Source organism: Corapipo altera, unplaced genomic scaffold (assembly GCF_003945725.1).
Source record: "Corapipo altera isolate COAL_440 unplaced genomic scaffold, ASM394572v1 93, whole genome shotgun sequence".
In the NCBI taxonomy this organism is placed as follows: Eukaryota; Metazoa; Chordata; class Aves; order Passeriformes; family Pipridae; genus Corapipo; species Corapipo altera.
Genome location: NW_020885000.1, coordinates 642,339 through 666,871, shown reverse-complemented (window position 1 = coordinate 666,871; position 24,533 = coordinate 642,339). Strand labels below are relative to the sequence as shown.

The 24,533-nt window shown below is 55.3% G+C and overlaps 1 protein-coding gene across 5 annotated transcripts in view; it reads right to left on the bottom strand.

The window, feature by feature from the left end:
* The window catches only part of EXD3 (exonuclease 3'-5' domain containing 3), a 298,691-nt gene that overhangs the window by 29,204 nt on the left and 244,954 nt on the right, over positions 1-24,533 (bottom strand). The gene's annotated exons all lie outside the window — the stretch shown is intronic.

Here is a 24,533-nt window from a genome sequence, read left to right as displayed (position 1 = left end):
TTCCCAAACCTTCCCTTCCCAAACCTTCCCTTCCCAAACCTTCCCAAACCTTCCCAAACCTTCCCAAACCTTCCCTTCCCTTCCCAAACCTTCCCAAACCTTCCCTTCCCAAACCTTCCCTTCCCAAACCTTCCCTTCCCAAACCTTCCCAAACCTTCCCTTCCCAAACCTTCCCAAACCTTCCCTTCCCAAACCTTCCCTTCCCAAACCTTCCCTTCTCAAACCTTCCCAGTGCGGGAACAGAGGAAGGGGACTGAGTTCTGAATCCTGCTGGGATCTGAGAAATGAAATCGTTGATCTACGTGGGCAGTACTTTCAGAAGCACTTGGGTGAGGGACCCTCACAGGCAACACTGTGTCCCCAGGTACCATCCCACTGAACCCCCTGTCCTGCCATGCTCATGGTTGTCACATTACATCCCTGTGGCCGCACCAGAGCACGGCACCTTGGGCTCACCCAAACCTCCAAGCACAGCTGGAGGGATGTCCCCTCCTCCAGACACCTCACACCATCCGCTTTCCTACAGCCTCAACCTGGGGAGCAGAGCAGAAGCCCTAGCGTGGCTGTGTGCTCCGTCCCCGCGGCGTCCTGGCTCCCTCCCGGGCACCGCACGAGGGCTCCGTGCCAGCAGCTAATGGGGAAGTTCAGGGTCGGGGCGAGCCGTGGGGAGAGGCACATAAAGGGCTCTTTGTGCCGCAGTCTCCCCCGGCTCCGCGCATACGGGCGCGCGACTCAACAACAAAATGCAGTCCAGAAATATGACGAGACATCTTTTTCCCAGGCTGCTGTTAAACTCTAATTAAACATTTCAGCACACTCAAGCGAGGGAATGTCTGCTTCTCAGGCCCGGGTCATCTCAGCTGGAAAACATCCCCTCTGGTGTGAATGGGCTGGCGCAGGTTGACCCAGAAGGATGCTCCTTGGGCATAGGGATAATGTGAACCCACACCCCAGAGTGGACAACCTACTCCTATCCACCCCCTCCATGCCAGCAAGGGTCCACTGCTGCCACCCTCTCCTGAGAAGGGGTTCAGGCTGGAGCAGCTGGAGAAGGGGCCCTGCAAACAGGTCCACCCCAGGCAGTACCACTGCTGACACTTCTGCCGCTCCCCACCATGGGAGCTGGGGGCAGCAGCCCAGGGCACACAGCCTGCAGGGGCAGGAGGCAGTGTCTGTTCCTGCATCAGCCCGGTGTGAAGGAAAGCCAGGGAACAGCTGCTGCATGAGCCCCAAATCCAGGCTTTCTAACCCAGAAATTGCCCACTGATGGAGAGAAACCATGACTCTGCCTTGCCCATGTGTAAGTGCAGCACTTTAGGAAAGGTCAGTGTCCCTCCAACAGGTTGCATAAGGGTTTGATTTTGTGCCTCACAGAGCCGTAGAGCACCGTGTCTTCAAACTTGGTGGGGTTTGGGACCTCAGAGTTCCTATTTCACTAAAGCAGATTCTGCCCAAAATTCATGACTCTCACAGCCAGTCCCTGGGGCTGCTGGTTGCTCCCCCCCACGCCTGGACCACAGTTTGGCTGTGCCAGGGCCTCACCACCCTCACAGAAGAATTCCTTCCGAATATCCCATCTAACCCTGCCCTCTGGTAGTGGGAAGTCATTCCCCCTTGTACTGTCACTTGACAGGCCCTTGTCCAAAGTCTGTCTCCAGCTCTCTTGGAATCCTTTTAGGCACTGGAAGGGGCTCTAAGGTCTCTCCAGAGCCTTTTCTTCTCCAGGCTGAACACCCCAAGCTTTCCCAGCCTGTCTCCATAGCAAAGGTGCTCCAGCCTCCACGGACTCCTCTGGAGACTTGCTCCAGCAGCTCCATGTCCTTATGTTGGGGACCTCAGAGCTGGAGGCAGCTCTGCAGGTGGGGTCTCACCTGGGAGAAGCAAAGGGGCAGAATCCCCCCCTCACCTGCTGACCCCACACTGTGGGATGAGCCCAGGACATGTGGGGGTTCTGGGATGCCAGTGCACGTGGCCAGAGCATGCGTTGAGCTTCTCATCCACCCACACCCCCAAGCCCTTCTCCCTGGGCTGCTCTCAATCCCTTTTCAATCCAGCCTGTATTTGTGCTTGGGGTTGCCCCAAACCAGGTGCAGGACTTTACCTTTGTTTCCCTCTGGGTTTTGTGGGGCAGAGGACAGCCCAGCCCCATGAGCAGCCTGGAGCCTGGCCCTGCTCCCCCAAGAGGGGTTTGCTGCATGCTGGGCAGCCTGTGGGACTGTGCCCCACTGGAGAGGACAGAGAGGCACTGCCACTGGCTTCCTCTCACGGTGGGAACCAGAGCACACACCCTTCAAGTGATGCTGTCAGAAAATCTAGTGAGACTGGAATTGTCATCCTGCTACTTTGAAGAATGAAAGAGAAAGAAAAGAGCATGGAAGAGCTGAGCAATGAAGCCAGGTGCTGCTGGGAGCAGGGAGGCCTGTAAGACAGCAGACTGGGGTACAATGGCTTGGAGATCCCCTCTCAGGTCACTTGGATGCCCAGGATAGGTCTGATGATACCGAGCTGGCACAGCCCTGTGAGCCCCGCAGGAACCATCCCTCCACATTTTTGGCCATTATTTGCAGTAATTCCCCAGCACCTTGTTTTTAGCAGGCACAAACCATACTCCCAAAAAATTCCACCCCTGATGCTCTGGTGTCTGATTTAGTCTTGTGGAGGCGACATGGTGGCCCTGAGCTGCTGCTTTGCAGCCTTCCTTGTCCCACCTGAGCAGGGCCCGGCAGGAGCCACACACCAAGAACAGGAGGTGCTGGGGACTGGGAAGCTGGTGGTTTCCCACAGGCAACCTCAGTGTCAAAACCAGATCACCTAGGAAAGGGTTACCTAAAAAATGTGCCATTTCTGAGATAAATGAGTAGTGGGAAGTGGAGTGACAGGCAAGCAATGACACAGGCAAGCAATCCCACGGGGTGGAATTTGGCAGAACTGGTCTCTCCTGCTCTGAGGACATTCTAGCTCTCGCATGGGCAGTCTAAATTGAACTCCCTCAATACATACAGAACCCATGGATTTAATCCAGCTCGGCCCCCCCCTCTCCCCCTCCCCCGCCAGTTAGACAAACAGCAGCAGCTCCTGGGGGAGGCTTCATCCAGCCTCCAGCCACTGCCAGCACCAAAGCTCCTGCCAACTGTGCAGGCAATTACCCTGTGACCCCTCCCCTTGGTGTTGGGGCTGCCCTTGCTGGATGCTGTGACCCCTAAGAAAACAGCAACACCAGCCTATATTTGACCCCCCAGCTCGGGATGGCATGTGGCTGTAGATGCCTGGCAGCCCTGGAGGGGTCACAGCCACCTGCAGGTGGCACGAACTCACAGGGTTTGTCCTCCTGCCTCACTGCAGTGGGATGGCGGGTCTGAGGCTGGATTTAGGAAGAAATCTTGACTTTTCTAGGAAAAGTAAGGCAGGCAGCAGGGCCCTTAAATCCTCCCCATGCAGCACCTGGGCTGTGCTTCACTGCCCAGGCTTCCACTGAGGATGCCCCAGGTGGCACCGTGAGCCCCAGTCCTGGCACAGACACGGCGAGGGAGGTGACAGCCACGGAGACGCAGACTGAGAGCACCCGCCATCCGGGGGGCTCATCCCCACAGCCCCACACACCCGCCCGGGGGCCCTGTCCCCACCAGGCACCACGACCCGCAGCCTCCCCGCGGTGCCCGTAGCTAGGAACACTGTGACACCGTGAGTCAGCGACAGAGAGCCAGGTTATGAATTATTGTCCAACTGTTTCCCAGGCTCTTCTGCCGGCTGCGGGGACGCGTGTGCCGATAGGATGGGATCGCGGTGCGAAAGGGAAGCGAGGACAAAGGCGTTGCACCGCGCTCCTCCTCCTCTTCCTCCTCCTCCTCCCTGCTCTTGGCAAGGCGGGGGGACTCCGGCTGGGAAGGGAAAAGGTTCCCAAGGCGAAGGTGTTAAATACCCTTCTCCCGTGCTGCTGTCACCTCGCAGTCTCCGGGGTGTGAGAATCAGATTCTATTATCCCCTCATTAGGAACTAACATACTGTACTAACCTTTTCACATGAAAGCTACGCTCTGTTCGCCAACAAAAGCCGACGCTTGGTTCCCAGGAGTGGGAAAAACCCAACCCAGTGCACTTAGCGGGGGCTCCGGGGCCAGCCCTCCCCGCCGGCTCCCAGACCCCGCCAGTCCTGGGGCGTGCGCTGGGCGTAGAAGGGGCTCTGTGAGTGGGGGGTCAGTCGGGCACGCAGTCCTGGTGGAGTGGAGCTGGAGAACCATCCCCGGGGCGAGGGGTCCTTCTTCCAGCCCCCGAGATGGTTGAGGTGGCCCTTGCCTGCCTCTCCTTGAAGAGGGGGGATGGGGCTGTAGGTGGGAGTGAAAGGGGGACTCCCTCCCCTGGCGTTTATGCTGCAGGGAGCCTGTCTCCATGAAGGCACGCTGCCCTGGCTGTTCCCTGGACAGACAGACTGACTGTTCCCCAGGCTGACAGACCCTCACCAGCTCCCCCCCCGGCTCCCCTTGAGGAGTTTGCAGGGCTCAGGCTGGTTCTTCCCTCACCACTGACCAAAGCAGGTTGGGATTTGAAACGTCTGAAACTCCCACTCTCCTTCAGACTATTCTGAAAGGTGGGAAGCGAGACTGGGAAAACATCACAGGCCGTGGAAAAGCCCGTCTGCACAACAGCCAAGCCCCAGGTCAGCATCCAGAGCATCCAGATGAGCACTGAGGACAGCAGCACAGGCCTCCCTGGGAATATGGCAGCAGCAGGGGTGGGACATGCATCATCTGGGACCGTGACTCCCTGCCCCAGACATTGGCAGACATTGTCTCAGAAGAGGAACAGCTGGAGTAGCATCCTCTTCACTCAGGTTTTTTATTAAATGAGGCCTATCTGGGGCAGCAGCTTGAGCTTCTGCCCATCGCAGCTGCTTGATGCTGAGATGAAGAAGGGGCCACAGGAGAGGTCTTGAAATGAAAAGTTTTCCTGGTTTCTTCACATTAACAATACCTGCTCTGCTCCATTATTGTTTGGAGACCCTTGGCAACTTGGGGGAGTAGGCTTGAGAGGTTCCCAAAGCCACATCAGGCGTCCCAAACCTGGGGACACATCCTTGCAAGACCCCACAGATTCCAGATTCACATGTTGCCTTGGAACCTCAACCAGCTCCACGCTCCTAATGAGGAAAGCAGGTGGAAGGAGGGATGTGTGCCCAGTTTTTTCCTTTCTCCCTACTCCCTATTGCTTCCTTCCATGCCTGCCTCTACCTGCATTTGACTCTGAAGGCAGCTCCCTCCCTGACCCCACAACCTGCCTGTTCCGAAGGGCTGGGAGACTTTGCCAGGACCCCCAACTAGCTGCTGGCCAACTCCCATGAATGGGGTGCCCATGTGCTCCCCCAGCTCCATCGGCGGGTCCCGTTGCAGAGAGGCAAGTGGGTTTCTCATGGCTCACGTGTTTATTGGCTCCTGGCCCCAGCCCACTCAGCTGTTTCGCACAGGCTGTCCCACTGCTGTGGATGCTGTAGAGGTGCCACCGGCGCTGCTCTGTAAAGTAATTGAATTAAACGTGGTGACTGGTTTTGGTGCTGCCTGGCTGCTCCTCTGTGGATGGGTGCAGCGGTCTGGGGTGGCCGGGCTACTCTTTTTGGAGGGTCATTTCTCCTCTCAGTTGCTGCAGTCAGATTTGGGTCATCAGGTTTGATCTAAACGTGTCAGAGGACTGGAATTCAGGAGGAAGCAAAGGCACAATAATGCATGCTCTGTCCCAGTGCAATTCTGGGCTGATTTCAAAAACTCTTGGTTCACTCCTAGTGTCCTGGGAAACCCTGAGCAGGTTTAGTTCCCCACCTGACACAGGTGCTGTGGTGCTTGAGAAGCGAGGGCAAAGCCTGCCCTGCACTCACAGATGTCCACGTGATGGAGATGAACACGTGAGTGACCTGTCGCTGCCTGTGTGTGGTTCAGAAGCACCTTCGAGTCAGGAATTGAGACAAGGCCACAGGTGTGAAGCTTCGGACAAGGTGAGAAGCAATCCTTATCCACCATTTGGGGTGGACGAGGCAGGAGGAGGGAGAGCTGGTGCAGAGGGGAGGCACAGAGCTGAGTCGGGACCCTTGTCCCTCAGACCATTGTCCCCAGACATCCCAATGCCAACTGAACCTCATAGGTCCTGAAAGGCTTGGTGTTTTCCAGGGAGGAGCAGGCAGAGCACTGTCAGAGCTGTTGCAGCTGGGAGAGAGAAACTGGGAGGGTTTGTCCGGTGCCTTCATTCCAGCCTAGCTCCCTGGAGCAGCTCCCCAGCTCCAGGTGCCCGGTGTGTGCAGGGTAAGAGGTGCACAGGGCAGTCCCCAGGGTGGGTGGCAGCCCCAGACCTGCTGAGAGAGCAGCCAGGAGACACAAATGGAGAGTGGTTTAGGTGGCTTCAGATTTTCTGCTTCCCCACCTGAGGTCTGCCTGAACCCAATCAAAGAGGTCCAGCCAAGCCGCCCTGAGGCAATGAAAATTAAATGCAAACACAACATTTTAAGCTGAAACAAGTGATTTCCACAATTTTTCAGGTCAGTCCATGCAGGGATGAGCACATTGCAGTCTGGGTCATGCAGAAGCCAAGCTGGAGACCTCTCTGGCTCCATCAGCATCCTCATCAACTCCCCGTGGGCCCTGAAGCCTTTCTGGTCCTCACCTGCCATATCAGGGGTCAATGCCCTGTTCCTCACTGCCCTTGCGGTAATAACCAGTCAGGGACCCTGGTCACCAGAAGGTCCTGCAGCCTGGCAGAGCTCTGAGACACACAGGGCCAGGGCTGGAGGATAAAACTTTTTGAGCTCTGCTTGAGCTGCTGGGGTGAGCAGACTCGGGGTTCACCCTGGGAGAGAGCTGAAGGGAGCAGCTGGGTGGGATCTGTGCCTGCTCAGCCCCATTTCATTCATACCTGCAAGGTTGAGGCACTTCAAACAGCCCAAGCCCTTGCACAAGTTCTCATATCCAAAAATGATACACAGAAATAAAAAAGGGACCCCGGGGAGAAATTTTTTGGAGACGCAGCTTGACATTTGGTCTTGGAGACTCAATCTCAAAGTCCAAGGCACATCAAAATCCAAACCTCCAAGTCCTAAAGAAAGTGTGAGTGCCTGTCTGCCAGAGTGCCAGCCTCTGCTGTCACTGCTCTGCAGGAGCCACTGGGGACACACCACTCCGGTGCAGGAGGTTACAGGGACCTCTGGAGCAGAACATCCTCAGCAGCTCAGGGAACACCTGCTTGGCTCAGGCCGACTTTGACTGCCCCTGGCATTCTTGCTCTCACAGCTTCTGTCTCAGGCAAAGGAGAGGTTATTAACTCGCCATGATAAAATTATTAAAGGAGAGATTATTATCCCCTCTACACTCCTCCTTCAACAAACAGCCTCAGAGCCTCCCTCCCTCCATGCAACATCCTGACGGATGCTCAGTGGGTTCTGCCGCTGCTTCGGCATCTCGGTCTGGAACCGGGAGAGGACCCCGGCGCTGCGGGGTCCGGCTCTGCTCCGGCCCTGGGAAAGCCTGGCACTGGCTGCCGCTGTCCCGCTGCGCCGCAGAGATGAGAAGAAAAACAACTCTCGGGGCTTCCCCTCACCTCCGTCCTCGCTCGCCGCGGCCCCGCCGGCGCTTTCATCTCCCGGCCCAGCGGCTCTTTCATCTCCCGCCGAGGTGCGAACCGGGCCCCTCTCGCCGCCCCCCCCGCATCGCGCCGGCACCGCCTGAGCCCGAGGCTGCCGCGACCAAATGGCCCCTGCCCTTGGGAGAGGGGTGGTGGGTGAGCTCCGGTCACCTCTACCACCTCTGCAGTCACCAGCAAACTGCTCAGCGTCCCCAAAATTTGGCTGCTTTCAGGTGCCTGCTCTCCCTCCCATCAGCTCAAACTCGGGTCACGTCTGTGAACTCACGCCCACGCAGAGCCAGCCCGCCGGCCTGGGGCCACGTGTCCCGGCGGGCAGATGTCCCTGTGCCCTGGCACTCCTGACTGTGGGTGACAAGCTGGTTCCCAAAGGAATCATCCCAGCCGCCCTGCCCAGCCTCCAGCCCAGGGGGGAGGGAAGCTCACTGTCATACTGGCAAACAACCAGCAGCTCACGGTCCAGCCACGGTTTATTTCTGGGTTCTGGTATAAAGGTGACAAAACTTCACTGTCACCACACAGGTCAGGGTGTCAGGGCATGGGGGCACCTCTGTCGAAGGGCAGTGAGTCTTTGTAAAGCAGCAGGGAACAAAGTGCCTGATGGGTGTGAACTGCAGAGGGAGTACAGCTGGGTAATGGGAATAGCCAGGAGAGCAGTAGAACAAGAGAGAGAAAGAGAAAAATAGGAAGAAAATTAAGGAAGAGAGAGAAAAAGAATAACAAGGGGAAAAAAGAAGGAAAAGGAAAAGGAAAAGGAAAAGGAAAAGGAAAAGGAAAAGGAAGCAACAGGCTCATGTGAAGCATTCTAACTCTGGGACTCCTACAGGAGCCCTGGCCAAGCACTGCACCACGACAGTCATGTGCCACTGGTGTTGGCGGCACCTGGGGCAAGCTCTGCCCCAAGCTGTCACTGGGAAACACACACCCACAGATGGCATCCCAGTGGCATTCCCATGGGGAAGGGCTGTGGCCTGGCCTGGGCTCCTGCCAGGCAGTGCCACTGCTGGGAGCAGCGATGGGGCAGTCAGTGAGCGCGCCCAGGACAGGCCGTGTGGCGTCAGGACGCGTCAGCATTGCCACGGCACAGAACTGCACCCAAACAGCCAGGAATTAACACTAAAGAGTTTTCACACCAGCAAATGGCTTTTCCTTGGAGAGCCAAAGGGATGAGCCACGGGAATGGAGACACTCGTGGGCCAGGGGGCTCAGGACCAAGGGAGGGCCGAGGCGCAGAGTCACCACAGCTCCTGGCACACGGGGCTGTCCCCAGTGAGCGTCACAAGCTCAAACCCGCGGTGCGGGTGGGGTGCTGGGGTAAGGGGAGCCCTGGCAGGTCTGACCCAGTCCATGCCTGAGCAGGACCCACCTGTGCTGTCTGTGCTGGCTGATGTGTTCCACACAAGGATGGTTAGAAGGGCCGGGAGTTTGCCCCATGCACTGCATGAGTGCCAGTGAGGTAACCCACAGAGCCCCGGTGTTCCAGGCTGCTTTCTGGCTGCTCAGATCATAGAACCACAGAATCACAGACTGGTTTGAGTTGGAAGGGAACTTCAAGATCATCCAGTTCCACCCCCTGCTATGGGCAGGGACACCTTCCACTATCCCAAGCCCTGTCCAACCTGCCCTTGAACAATTCCAGGGATGAGGCAGTCACAGTTTCTCTGGGCAACCTCTGCCAGGGCCTCACCACCCTTACAGGGAAGAACTTCTTCCTAATATAAGGAAGCAATTAGCACCTGTCATTAATTCTTTTCCATAACCGCAGCAACCCAAATTCCATCTAATGCTGCAAAACAGCCATAAAGCTCAGCCCAGCAAAACTCGAGAGTTCATCTTAACACCCTTGAGGTTCCCAGCCTGCCTCCCCTGCTGAACCCAAACATCCTGGTGACTTGCCTTTCTCACATTTATTATTTATCCTTCTAACTAATCCCAGACAGATTGACCAAGGGGAATTTTCTCCCCTGGTACACATGCACCAGGGTTTACAGAACTGTGGAGGGGCACAGGGGCTTAACATCCCACTGATGGAAAGGAGAGGTCTGATCCGCTGGTTTCCCGGGCAAAAGCCTTAAAGATTCCAGTCAGAGAAATGTGCTCTTTTGGGACAACTGGACAATTTCCCTTGGCCCTCTCCCAGCACTGGAATAAAGGAATCAAACTGGCCACCATCAGCACCTCCACAAGTGCCTTCTCCAGCCGTCCCTGCCCTGCCATGGTGGCAGAGGGGAACCCAGGGGGACAGAAGAGGATTGAAGGCTTGGAGGCACTGGTGGGGCACAGGGGGTTCAGGCTGGAGCCGTTCAGTCATCCAGCACTGTTTGTTTTGCTCTGGAAATCCGGATCTTACCTATTTAAATAAATGGGCTGGAGCGTCAGGGCTGTTGTGGAGCACAGAAGACAGCTGTATTGGATTAGGCAGGGCCAAGGTGGGGACTCAGAGAGCTGGGAATAATAAAAATGAGGATAAAATCCTCTCCTGCTGCAGGACTATTTATTTTCTATAGAAAATTCCAACAGCAGGCAGGGATTGGCTGGGTCCCTTCAGCAGGGGGGAGCCATGGTGGCAGAGGCTGGAGATAATGGTGGCCAGGCAGCTCCTCCAAGCACTCCAGAGGAGCTCAGCCTGGCTGGGGGTGGGTGATGCTGCACCCTGGGGGAGGGGTTTGGAGGTAAGTGGGTGGTACTGAGCTGCTGGAGAATGCAGAAGATGATTTGAGTCAGGCACCCAAAGGGCAGTGGCTGGAAGAAGTAGCCTCACCCAGAGCACCATCCCCTTCCTGGTGCTGGGGAGTTGCCCCTCTGTGCCCATGGAATGTGCCACAGCCACATCCACCAGGACCACACTGCGACACCCAGGACTTGGTTGTCTCAGGCTGTTCCCATCCCAGCTCCCTCCAATCCTGTGGGTCTCTGGACCCACAGGAGAGGAGGAGGAGGAGTAACTGGGCAGGTGGGGTGAGGGACAGAGGAGCCTGGGCAACACAGCTGGGCTTGTGCAAGAGTGATATGCCTGAAAGCATCCCAATCCCATCTGCTTCGAGCAGGAGAGCATCTCTGTCCCATCCTCATCCTTACAGAATGTGTTGGGTTGGAAGTGGCCTTAAAAACCACTCAGTTCCCTTCCTCCTGCCACAGGCAGGGACACCTTCCACTAGCCCAGGTTGCTCCAAGTCCTGTCCACCCTGGCCTTGGACACTTCCAGGGATGGGGCAGCCACAGCTTCTCTGGGAAACCTGTGCCAGGGCCTCCCCACTCTCATTGTAAAAAAACCTCTTCCTTATGTCTAATATTAATGTCTTCTCTTTTAATTTAAAACCATCACCCCTTGTCCTTTTGCAACAGGCCCTGCTAAAAAGACTCATCCTAGTCCCCATTCCCATTCCAATCCCAATCCTCAGTCTCATTCACATTCCCATCCTCATCCTCATTCCCACCTGTGCATGCTCCCAGGCTCACCAGGGACACTGTGGCATGCCAAGTGCTGACTCAGCAACAGGATACAGGTGGGCAGCAGCACAGTGGGTCCCTGCCCTCAGACACACACAGGGCCAGGGAGGCACTTTGGGTAAGGCCTCAAAAATGCAGCCAGGTGGTGACTTGTTCCTTCCATCCACCAGGAAGGACCCAGACCAGGTGAAAATCCAGCTTCTTGGAAGCCATTCCTGCTTTTTTCACAGCTCTTTCAAAAAACCCCTGGCTGCTGCCCAGCCCTAGCAGAGCCACACTGCCCCTGCAGCTTCTAGACTCCCAAGTGACCTCCATGAATATTTCCAGAGCTGCCTACACAGATTTCCCAGGAAGGGCAGTGTGCATCCTCAGCAGCAAAGCAGCCACAGTCCCCCTGTCCCCTTGAGCTGTCTCATTTCTCTGGGGTAATCTCAGTTCATAGAAGAGGCTTCTGTTTTCCTTTCCAGTGTGGCAGAACGCAGCCACAGGACCCTCTGGCAGCACATATTTGTCACTCTCCCCCTTTGCCTCCCTGCTGGACACAAAGCCTGTTGGTGCACATCTATGTACACTTGGGTATGGCCATTTATACCATTTGACTTTGGCTCGTTTGAGCTTTTGGGGCCAGCTCTGGAGTGTCCTTCATCCTGGTGATCCCTGCCAGGACCCTGGAGAATGTGGTGATGGAGCCTTCGGCAGCAAAATTGGGCTTCAGAGGACGAGGGGAGGGCTGGGAGCAAGTCCCATCCTTGGTGTTCAGCTCCTTTTTTTGAGCATAGAGGTGGAGGATAAACTGTGCTGAGCCCAGCCAGGACCAATGGGAGGGTTCAAGGTCACCTGCAGCTCCTCGCTGTCAGGTGACGGGGGAGGAGGCAGAGGCGGGCTGGAGTGATTTTCCCAGCAGGCTCCCTCCCTGGCACGCCGCCTGTCCCCAGATGCTCTGCTGCGCTGCTCCAGCCCCGGCGCCAGATGCAAAGCAGCTGAGCCTCATTTGGCTGCCCCGGGCAGCCTCACTGCACAAGCCCACAGTGTTCATCGGGGAAATTCCCTGCCTGGCCTCTTCCCGAAAAGAGGCCAGAGCAGGAGCTGGACCAGGGGTGAGTCAGACCTGTCCCAGGCCCTTCTCCCACCTCTCTTGGGGTCTCCAGGCGGAGAGTAAAACCATCAGGATGAAGGATTCTCAACCCATCGGCAGGTGTGAGGTGCAGCGAGAGTGGATGCCACAGACAGCCCTGGGACTTGCAGGCTGGGCGGCCATCCTGTCAGCCAGCAGACATTTCCCAGCAGGAATTTTTTGGCGGGATCACCCCTCTCTCTGGGAAATTTCCCTGATAATGCCGGGGCTGAGATAAAGAAAAACACTCTCCACATTCCCACCCAGTTGTCTGCTGGAGGATCAGTCCCACCTGGCTGTGGCTCTCGTAGCACTACCGGGATAGTTTGCACAGGGAAGGCAGAGCTCTGGCCCCACAGGCAACGCTCAGCTCCCTGGGACCCCGTGGGCATCCCTGCTGGCCTCGGCAGACACGGAGCACGGCTGGGACCACTGGCCCTGCTCTGGGCTGGCTGCTCGGATTCCCATGTACCGCCTTGACGTCACCCCGATAGCGCCGCGGTGAAAGGGGGGCCCTTGGGCACCGGACAATAGTGCTTTCCTTCCCCATCAATAGCAGCGAGAGACACGCTGGGCTGACACGGAACTGTGCACAACAAAAGCCAGTGTCCGAACAAATCTTCTCAGGCGCTGGGTCCCCCGGGTGACCCGGGGTTAGCCCGGACTTTTGCTCCCGCCCGGCCCTCTGGAGCAGGAATGTCCCTCCGTGCTGTGCCATGGCTGGTTCCCACGCTTCCAACCTGCTTTCCTATTTATCAGCAACTGGCCCCTAATCCCCTTTGTGAAGGCCCGATTCAAGCTCAGCATAATGTGGAGAAAAGGGAGGGGGTGGGCGGGAGATGAGGGAGGGGAAAACAGCCCCAGAGAATGAAAATCAGACCCCTTACCTTCCCCCCCCCACCCTGACGAAGATTCCCTAGGGACTCTTTAGGCTGTCACCTCCCTGGGCAGTGCCAGGCTACAGCAGAGGACCAAGGCTGAGCCTGCTGAAAAGGGTTCCTGTGGAGGAGGGATGTGGTGGTGGTTAAGGATCATACACACTTAAAAAAATCCACTTGTGTCCCCTCACAGGTTACTTCAGCTTTTACACCCACTGCTCTTTCATGACTACATATTAGCAAATCTTTTTTCATAGAAACGGTGGTCAAGCCCTGGAACAGGCTGCCCAGGGCAGTGATAGAGTCACTACCCCTGGAAGTGTTCAAAAACCACATGGATGTGGTACCTGGGGACATGGTTTAGTGGTGAACATGGTGGTGGTCTCAGCTGGACTTGATGATCTTAAAGGTCTTTTCCAACTTTAACAGTTCCATGATTCTGTGATTCTGTGACTCTATGACCCTTTCCTGCCACGGCTTCATCCATCACCTCCACGTGCCTGCACTCCCCATGTGTTCCCAACAGGATAGAGGGTGCCTGTGGGGGAACAGGGAACATTTCAATTCACTCCTGTTTCAGCCACCTCACCACAGCCTCTCTCTGCTACCACGACCCTCTCTCCTCACAAACTTCCTTGGGAGGAATAACCTGCTGGAATTTCCCCAGTGCTGGGCACAATGCCTTGTGCTGGGCTCCATCCTCCCTGTGGATGAGCCCCTTGTCCAGCTCCTGTTTGCTTTAGGAGAGGATTCACAAGCCCTTCCCCAGATAACTTTGGAACAAAACAGTTTCCAAAGTCTCCACTACTTACAAATGAGGGGTTTCAAGCTTTTGTCCCAAATCCAATGCTGTTTTCTTTGCAAACGGCAGGGGAAAAACGTAAAAGCAGAAGAGCCGACCCTGAATGCTAATCTTGTTAGGTTAAACTGTTCACTAAACAGATGGAGGTGCAAGGCAATGAGATTTTTGTCTTTCTGAGGAAGGGGTTAGGTTTGGAGGGCACAGAGGTCATTCCGGGCAAACTGGCAGCTTTGCTCTTTGTGTCACAAGACTAGGGAGAAAGTGAAGAGGCAAAAATGCTCCAGGCTGAGCTGGTATGGTGGGGTTTAACCCCCTGTTAATCTGGTGGTCACATGGGATGAAGTCCCTAAGCCTCACTCTTAGTTGCTCAGAGCCAGCACAAGGCCAAGGCACCCCAAAAAGGACACACTGCCAAAGACTCCATTGCTCCAAAGGCCACAGTATCTCAGCATTTCCCATGGAAGATCCTCCAAAGACTCACCCTGTGGTTCCTCTTCGGCCCTTCTGAGGAGAACAACAGGGATGGAGCATTCACTGGGACCCAGGCTGGCTTCACACAAGAATCGTCAGGCTGCCAGGAAGTTTTGTGCCCTGGGTATGAAGGGAAGCAGTGCCCCTAAATCCCTTGGGAGACAGAAACTGCTGCAGACAGAGGGTCTGGACCTGAAACCCCAGCATGGCCCCTCTCGGGCTTGGCCGCAGCACTGCAGAGGCCAGGCAGGGCTAGTGCTGCTGCTGCTGGTTGGGATCAAGAACAAAGTGTCACTGGGGCACCCACGTTTGGATTAACCCAAACCACCTTCCTGCTGATGTTGACCCCAAGGTGCAGACAGGGCTGAGGAGGGCACGATGTGGCAGGGCTGCTGTCACCCCCCAGCCCTGCATCCCTTCTTGACACTTGCCTTTCGCAGTCCCAATGCCAAAAATACCCCTTGGCCTGGCCAGGCTGGGGGTTGGTTTGGGTCTAGCAGAGGACGGCATGCAGGTTGCAGCTGTCCTGCACCCCACATGTGCCAGCAGTGAGGGGGTTTGCCCCAGAGAAGGGCACTGCCACCTAATTGGGACATTAGAATCACAGACTAGTTTGGGTTGGAAGGGACCTTTAAAGTCTTCTTGTTTCAACTCCCTGCCATGGGCAGGGACATCTTTCACTATCCCATCTTGCTCCAAGCCCTGTCCAACCTGACCTTGAACACTTCTAGGGATGGGGCAGCCACAGCTTCTCTGGGTTTGGAGGATCCAGAGGGACATGATGAGGTGCTGTCAGACCCCCGGGACACCACAGACAGCAGTGAGTAGCTGATGGCTTTACCCTAAATCACTCCAGGTTTTCCTCAGCTCTACCAGGGCTGTTGTTATTTTCCTGCAAGTTCCACTAAATCCAGTAAAATCATTTTCTAACCTTACCTTTGCTGCATCCTGATCTTGTCCCTCTTCCCCTCAATCCAGTCAAGAGATGCTGCCTGGCTGCTCCTGCCAACCTAGGTGCTGGTGCCTGTCTGGCTGTTTTACACCAGCCTGGGAGCTAATTCCAGCCTGGATTGCTAACACCAGCCTGGGTGCCAACTCCAGTTTGGGTGTTTAAGGCCAGTCCAGTGGGTGTTTAAGGCCAACATCAGTGTGGGTGCTAATGCCAGCCTGGGTGCCAGCACTAGCATGGATGGCAATGCCAGCTTGGTGCTCAAGGACAGTGCAGGGTTCTCCTGGGTGCTTCTGCCTTGCCCATATCACTGTGAACCACCTCAGTTCAGTTCCTGCACCCAGTGGAAGGCATAGCTGGCACCCAGCCTATGCCACTGTCACAGGCACAAGTGGCCCCACTTCCTCAGGTACCTGCTGACATCTACCTGGGGACAAATGCTGGGCAAGCAAATCCATCTCATTTCCACAGAGCCAAGCCTCACCTCTTCTTGAGCTTTCTGTGGGAAGGAGAGGAAAGCCAAGGTCCCTGCAGGGAGCTCCAACCTGCTGGAGGCCCTGGTAGAAATAGAGCCTGGTGTCCCTGTGCTCCTCACCAGGCAGAGATGGCAGGGAGCATGGGCCCCTGTCTGCCAGCCCAGGGCCAAAGGCTCCACTCTCGGCCTTTGCTGTGCTGCAGGGCAGTGTTTGCTCCTGGCTTCCTGCCCTTCCTGCCCCTCCTGCCCTTCCTGCACATGCAAGCATGTCCTCAGCCTGCCCTGGTGCATCCCTGGGCTGTTCTGGAGGGCACCTGAGGTGAAGCAACAACAAAAAGAAAAACACAGAAGTATGAAGAACTAGTCAAAAAACCCCAATGACACTGCCCGGATCTGATAAACTGGCAGACAAAGAGAAGGAATCACCCTGTGGGCGAAGCCCTCAGGGATCCACCAGAAACAAGATCTGCTCCCAAACAGCAGCAGAGGATGTGGGAAGGAAAGGGAGGAGGTCCTGAGTGTGGTCAAGGAGAGGCCAGCTGTGAGAGGTGGGACCACTGTGATGCTGAAGCCGGCAGAATGTGAGGAATCCCCTCTGGCAGCACATCCAGCATGGACTCAGTGACCTTGGAGGTTGAGGGCAAAGCCAGACAACCACCCAAAGCACTCAAAAAGGCTCCAATTTTTAGGCCTGGACCCAGAGGACTTAGCACTGCTGCCAAGATACAGGACCATGTGCTGAAGCTGCTGAGACTGGCATGAGACTCCTTGTTTTAAAATAAGGGCTAATGAGAGGGTGCTGGTGGAGCATCCTGGTGGATCCCTGAGTACTGTCAGCATGGCTGAACATCACCCAGAACCAGAGCCCAGTAAAATCCCATGGGAAGATTTCGTCAGGATAGATGAATCCCTGCTCGAGTGGCTGGTTCCAGCTGGCATCCACAGCAGCACAGACAGCAGTGCTGGCAGCTGAGCCCCTGCCAGCCCAGTCCAGCCCAATGCCACCCTGTGAACTAGAGCTGGGGTTTGTTGGAGATGGGCCCCCTCTCCTGCTCAGACCCAACCCTCACCCAGAGGGTTTTGCTGATATCAAACCACAGAGACTGGGCAGCCCTGGAGACACTGGGAGGAAATGTCAAATAGAATCATGCCAAGAGCAGGATAATGCACTGTCCTGGCTGGGGTGAAGTCCCTCAGCTGCTCCCACCTCCCTCCTCCCTGACCCCCTGCAGGTGAAGCACTTGATTCCTCCCTGCGCTGCAGTGGTGAGCCCAGCTCAGCATCCTCCTGAAATGTGGTGCTGGGTCCCACTGGCACCTGCCCACATGTGTCACGGGGGGGCTCTGTGTTCCTCCCCTGGGGGCCACAGTCGCAGTGACTACATGAGGAGCAGGATGGCTGCAGGCAGCTGCTGTCACTGTTGCAAAATGACCACGCTCTCAGCAGGCGCTTTCACGCCCCTGGCCCCGTGTTGCGCCAGCGGTGGACACAGCGTGTTCCAGGCTGGGAATTCACTGCTGTGTGTCCGTCTCCCCCGGCATTCAAAACAAACAGGAGATGCGAAAACACACTGTCCAGAAAAATGTGTGAAGATGGAAACAAAAAGATGAAGTGGCTGGAGAGCTCAGAGGCTCAAGCGGGATCCCACAAGGCTGGGACAGTAAATAACAGTCTTGGTGTCCAGGGATTTGCCACCTTGCTGTGTCCCACTGCCCGGGCACTGGGGAGAGACATGGTGGTAGCAGAACCAGCAAAGGGACAGAAGGGGAGAGAGGCAGTGAGACTGCTGCATGGCTGGGGCTCAAACATCTCACACACCCAGCTGGGGGTTTGGCTCTGTCAGACCAGGTATCCTGTCTGGGCCAGTCCCCACGCCGAGGGCTGGCACCCAGCACCAGCCCTGGAGTGAGCTGCAGTGCCATCCGTTCTGCTGGGGGATGACTGTGGGCAAGAACAGGTGGGAATTCCTGCTGTGGCTGCGACACTGAAACCCTGTCACAAGCAAAAGCCAAACGAACAACGTGGCCCCAGTTCTGCAGGGAGGTTTGCTGGGGGAGTGGGGGAGCGGGGGCTGATGGTGTCCCCACTGCTGCTCCAGCGGGTGGGCTGGTGAGGGGGTCTGCCTTTATTCCAAGGTCAGAAATAACCAACTTTCCCCTTCTTTCCCTGTATTGCACTCACGGAAGCAGCCAGGCAGCAGGTGAGGGGAGAAGGGCTTTGCACACGTGGACTCAGCTCTCTGCCTCCTTTCCCTGACTCCCCACCACATCATGCACAGCGGAGACCCCAGGGACAGGACTCAGACTCCCCTGAGTTTGGTGTTGAGCTGCATCCTGCCCTTCCTTGCCCGTGGGGAGCAACACTAGCCAAGGACAATGTTTCCTATCAGCGTTTAGGGATATCAGGGGATATCAGGGATCAGACCTATTCCTCTCCAAGCTATCAACGTGGCCGAATAGCCTAGACTGAAGCACCAGACACTGCTAAGTGTCCAGGAAGCTGAATAAACCCTCCTGAGATGCAGATCTGCCAGGGGCGGATTCCCTGGGAGCAGGGCCTGTGGTGGGACCATAGTACCACACAGAGCTGACATGGTGCTGGCACCTGCCAGCCACTGTGGGTCCCGCTGGTGTACGAGGGCTTCTCTGGGGTGCCCATAGCCCCAAAACACAGGCCCAGCACGAGTTTCCTGCTCTTCAGTGTCTTCAGCCCTCTATTCATATCAAATTAATTTTAGCTGTGTTGTTCCAGCTGTAGGTACTCTGCAACCATGCTGAAGCTGGGTCACATGATCAGGCAGGGAAGGGGAAGTTTCTGCTCTGCGAGAGGCAGGAGCAGCCCAAAGCTCCCTGTTGCTCAAAGGAAATGGTCCGGGACCAGCCAGACCAGCATTCAGGGGTACCACAGGCTCAGGATTTGTGCTGAGCCCATTTCTGAGCCCTATTTCCAGAGTCTCTCTCACTCCATGTGAGTTGTTGGAGGCCTTGGAGATGACAGACTTGAAAGCAACCAAGCATGGTTCCTTCCACACAGCAAACATTCATCTCTCCACTATCTGCAACAAACAGAGCACTAACTTCTCAAAACTAGAAAAAGAGACTACTCTGTCTTTTAAAATTTATTTTGTGTTCTCTGAACATTTTCCCAGAGGAGAAAGGAGAAATGAGGAATCTCCTGTGTCAGACAGCACCATAAATGTCTCCTGCTACTCTGCAAAGTCTGAAAGGAAAATGCCATCGCTCGAGCCCCTGGGGACATCACATGTACCCCAGTACAAAAAGCCAGGCCCCAGGCCAAACCTGCTGTCCTGGGAAGCTGTGACACCCAGCTCTGAAAGTCAGGGCCGGAGTCTCCTGAGGACATGAGTAATGGAAAACTGTTGGCTGAGAATCCTCTGGTTTGGCAGTCTTAAATATAATTCCTACCTGAGCATTCATGTGCTGTGCAAGTGGCACCCAGTGATGTTCCCCACCCATCAAGCCTGAAGCAGCCCTGCTGCCCTGCACCCACCACAGCACCTCTGATCCACACAAGCTGTGGCCACAGCAGGAGACTCAAAGCTCACCAGGCTCCAGGTACATCTCCAGTGCCTCCAAGGCTGCCATGCTTAGTGCCAGGGTTCCCAGGGGATGGGAGGTGAGAGGGGGTCTCAGGACTGGCCTCACCCCCAGGACCACCCCACTGCCCCAGAGGAGGTGAGAGGGCAGAGCTCTGCCAGGCTCCACCAAGGCCAGCTCATCAGTGTCTAATTACCAGCACAGTGACCATCCAACACATGGCCATGGCCTCTTGCTCAGCCTGCACCTCCCCTGCCTTGGAACACCCTCATAGGGATGGGCTGGGATCAGATCCCCCCGAAGCCTTTCCTTCCCCAGGGAAATGTGAGATGCCAAGAGATTTACTGAAACATGGAGGCTGGAAGAGGCTTTCCATTGGATTAAGATGGGGTGACCATCCCATTGCAAACAGACAGATGAAGAGAGGGACACCAGGCAGATCTGAACCAGAGGAGACTGTAAAAGAAGGTGAGAAATTTTCACATGCCATGAACCATCCTCATCTGTCATGTAAGGGGAAACTTGCTGGGTGGGAATAACGTTTGACTGTCAGCAGGGGAGAGAAATATTGGAAAGAACTTCCTGCAATTAGAAATCACATTGATGACAACCATAAACATTTCAGTAGAGTCAACAAACAAAACACCAAAGCTGGTGGCTTGTGCTGCACTGTCCAAACTCCAAACTGCAAAATCTTCCTGAGCAGGAAGAAAATCTCTATTACTGTGTTCCCCACAACCCCATTATTAACCTCATCCATGCAAAGATAATGGAGATAAAATGGTCCTGGATGACCACCACAGTCCAGGGCAGCCCCTGCCCAAATGAATCAATCTGGACAGCTACTGCTATTGCCAAAGAAAGGCTTTTGCTCCACATTTTATGACTTGCAACAGCTCACAACCTCCTGGATAATATTTCTTTCAGCTCCATCAGTTCCTCATTGGCTTTTCCACTTTATCTCTGCGAGGGCATCACATAGGCTTTTGTGCATCAGTGGTCGCATGTGATGGTTTTGATTGAGGAAGTCTGAGGGAGCCTGCCAGCATCAGGCAAGGCTGTCATTTTTCCACACAGGGCCAGATCTTCCTCACAGAAGCAGAAAGACCATTTTGGCAAATGCAGACATTTCCCACAGCCCACCTCTGAGAAGCAATTCCCCAGGGTGGATAATCTGACCCTTCCCCACAAAGTCCACTGTAATTGGAGACCCTCAGGTGAGGCATATTGGGGACACTTTAAATAGTAATTTTTTAATGAATTTTCTGGCCTTGGCTCCCTGTGAAGGTAATTTTCATCGGGCAGACAGAGCTTCCACAAGCTCTGCAAAGTGACTGCAGAGGTGAGAGCTCACGGGTGCGATGGAGAAGTGGCTGAGACAGTGACCTGCGTGGGACTGACACGCTTGATTTCATCCAGCCTACAAAATACTCCCTTCTCCTTCCTGTCAGGCACAACTTCTTATTTTTGATTGTGGAAAAGGGCATTTAAGGGACTTTCTGACTACGGCTGAGAAGTGACAAACAGCCCTGCAACACTCCCTGGATTTTCTGCTCCAGGTCACTTGTGCTCTGTAAGGTGGTCAGTCCCACACTCTTGCTGCATTTTGCCACCTCCTGAGGGGATGGTGGGGTGACCCCTCCTGGGGACAGCTGTGGGCACCAGTGTGTGAGGGGTTTCAGCAGCACTCCTGGATGTCCCAATTCCATCCTCGGTGTCTTGGCAAGAGCCAAGAGCAATGCTGAGGACTTTGCCAGATCCCTCCCCACCACGTCAGTGACGTGAGATGGACACAGGGATGGATGCAACTGTCATGTGCTCTTAAGTACCAGCAAAACCTGCTCCATAAACACAATTGTCAAAGGCAGAAGAGTTAAAAAAAGGAGAAATCACATCTTACACAGTAAAAGACATGAAGCAAAAAGGCAGGGACTGAGCTGAAAAAGCTAGGGCAGAGAAAAGTCCATGGGGACCTTATGCTGATTCCCATAGGAAAGGAGCCAAAAAGCAGAATATTGCACAGGAAGGCAGAGATGCCCATTCAGTGTCTCCTCACATGGGCTGAAGCCAGCAGGCAGTGAAGACAGGTAATGGGAAGGGCTGCAGCCCTCCTTAGAATGATGGAATCATTCTGGTTGGAAAAGCCCTCTGAGGTCATTGAAGCCAACTGTTCCCCCAGCACTGCCAAAGCTCACCACTAACCCATGTCCCAAAGTGCTACATCCACATGGCTTTTGAACAAGTCCAGGGATGGTGACCCCACCACTACCCTGGGCTGCCAGTGCCAGTGCCTGACCACCCTTTCCATGAAGAAAGCTTCGGCTGCTAACCTTGGGCTGCCCAGCCCCTCCTCCTAAGCTCCTAAGGAAGTCCACTAAGTCCCTTCTTTCAACTGACCCTGTTTAGCTCCTACAGGGACATTTGCTGACCCATTCCCTGGCTCCTGCAGCCAGAGACAGCCACAACCCTTTGCTATCACCACAATCCCATCAGGTCCCTAAAATCTGGTGGAAGCAAGTTGTCCAGGGGGCAGGGCTGGAAGGCATCTCACTGTGACCCTGCTGCCCTGTCCCTGTGGAGGAGATCTCCAGGAGCCCCCATTACACACCACAGAGCAAAAATCCAACCAGCCCAGAGGCACGAGCCTGTCACTCCTGCTTTTAATCCAGTGCAACAAAATCTCCCCGGAACCAGGTGCAAGAGGGGCTCAAAGTCTCTGCCCAGCTATGACGGGTGGCGGGGGTGCCCACCCCGCTCCCCTTGGAGGCCCCCCAGCAGGCAGGCTCCCTCCTGCGATAAGGGCAGAAAACAGCTGAAAACAAACAAACAGTTGGAGTTAATGGGGCAGCAGTTATTTTTGGCCTAGAGGGAGTTCACACACTTTGTGTTGTTTTAGCAAATAACTGTAAATGGAGCTTGTGGTGTGGGAGCGGGCTGGGAACCGGCTGGCTCCGGGCAGCGGGAAGAGCTGGGGCTTGTTGCACTGGTGCTAACAGGAAACCAACCGCCTCACCTCCCTTAGCACCTCTCTGGCCTCACACTTTTATTGTCACCACATCCTTCAGAGGCCACATCAGAGAGCAGCCGAGGGGGCAGGGCGGGGGCAGGCGGTGTTGCCCCGTGGGAAGGTGGCTCTGGGGTCTGTCACCCAGGGTGGAGAGCCCATACAGCCCAGCACGGGGAGGAGAGGCTGCGGCTTGAGTGGCCACCCCGACGTGGACAATGCAAAAGCCATGTCGCCATTGCTGGTGTCATCCTGGGGTTGGGTGAGGGGATGCAGGACGGGCTCCAGACCTGATCACCACTGCACCCAGTGCTGACCAAGGCTCACTGCTCTCTTGCCTTCCCATCACCCGCAGCAGCACGCCCAGCTGGCTCTGGGACTCCACAACAGCATCAGCATCACCCTGGGCCAACAAGTCTCGGGAAGAAAGCAGTTTCCTATGGAGATGCATCCTGCAGGAGACCCAGGACTTCCTAATGTCCTGGCTGGGACACCGGGGCCTTTGCATGTGCTGAGATCCAAAATTCAACATTTTCTTCACTGGTTTTGGTTTGTTTTTTTTTAAAGAGTGATTACACTCCTAGGTGTCTGGGATAAGGATGCTGGGCACTTGCGGAGGATTTGAGTGGCATTGGCTGAACTGGCCTGACTCCATAAACCAGATGCAAGGCTTTGCACAGGCAAAAAGCAAAAACCATCAAGAAAACACACATAAAATCAAGCGACACATCATCTCAGTAAGAAAAGGATAGTTAGAAACACCTCCCTTGTATGGCCTGTAATCTCAGAGCAATAAAACTTGAAAATACAAGCCAGATAGCAGCTGCTGCCGGAACAGGGGACTGGGACACAGGGGCTGAGAGCTGACATCAGGTTCATGTCAGAATTTCTGCACCGCTGTCAGTTTAAATCAGGCTGCTGGTGACATTCCCTTGGGGACCTGCTCCCCAGTCCCACAGCACCAGCATGTGGGATAACCAGGAAGCTCCAGTGCGGCTGTGGTGGCAGAGGCCATGGTGATGGAAGGATGGGGAATGGTCTGGAGCACAAGTCTGATGAGGAACACCTCAGGGAGCTGGGGGGGCTCAGCCTGGAAAAAGGAGGCTCAGGGGGGACCTTCTCACACTCTCCAACTCCCTGACAGGATGGTGGAGACAGGTGGGGGTCCATCATAGTGCTAGTGATGGGACACAGCCCCAGGTTGTGCCAGCAGATATTTTGACTGGATATTAGGGAATTTCTTCATGGAAAAGGTGGTCAGGCATTGGAAGAGCCTGCCCAGGGCAGTGGTGGAGTCACCATCTCTGCAGGGGTTTAAAAGAAGTGCAGATGTGGCACTTGGGGACATGAGTTAATGGTGGCCTTGGCAGTGCTGAGAGAAAGTTGAACCCAGTGATCTTAGAGGGCTTTTCCACCTTGAATGATTCCATGATTCTAAGACTGTTGGGCTCCCAGCCCAGCATGGCTGCATGCTGGGACATCAAGAGGCCACTCTGCTGCTTGCCCTGTGCCTGAAAACAGAAGGTGGTTTGGTTAAGAAGGAAAGATCTCTTGAGCTTGGGACCATCATTTAGTCCCACCCTCTGTGTCACCAGAATGAGACCCCAGTGAGGATAACACCTTCCTGCAATGAGCAAATGAAGCTGAATGCTGGTAACCTGTGTGCTAGCTGGAAAACGGGCCGTGAACTCAGGAAAGCTGGCATTTGGAGAGGAGCATGGCACAGCCAGGGAATGGGAGGTGCCAGTGCCAGCATCCCCCTGCCAGCTCCTGTCCAGGCTCCCTCAGATGGGAGCAAGCAGTGTCAGGGCTGAGGAGAGCTGGATGTGGTTGCAGAAAGGGAAGCAGGAAGCTGTGATGGTGGAAGTGCTGAGTGGAGAAGGCGGCAACTACCCGGCACTATGGCAGGAAGCAGCCCTGCACCAGCAGCTCTCAGGCTAAAACACCTCTTGCATAATTTCAGGGTTTCAAGGGGGTTTTGCCAGTGGGTAAATGCCCATAATGGGTGGTTGGGGATGATCCTCCTCGAAGTTTTTAATATGCACACACAGAATTGAAGCTCGAGGTGGAATGGCCCTTCCATCTGGGCTCTGCCCAGTCCCTCCCGCATGGCCAAGGCAAGCCCCATCCCCAGCCCTTTGTTGGCAAATAGAATCACAGACTGGTTTGGGTTGGAAGGGACCTGAAAGCTCATCTTGTTTCCAACCCCCTGCTATGGGT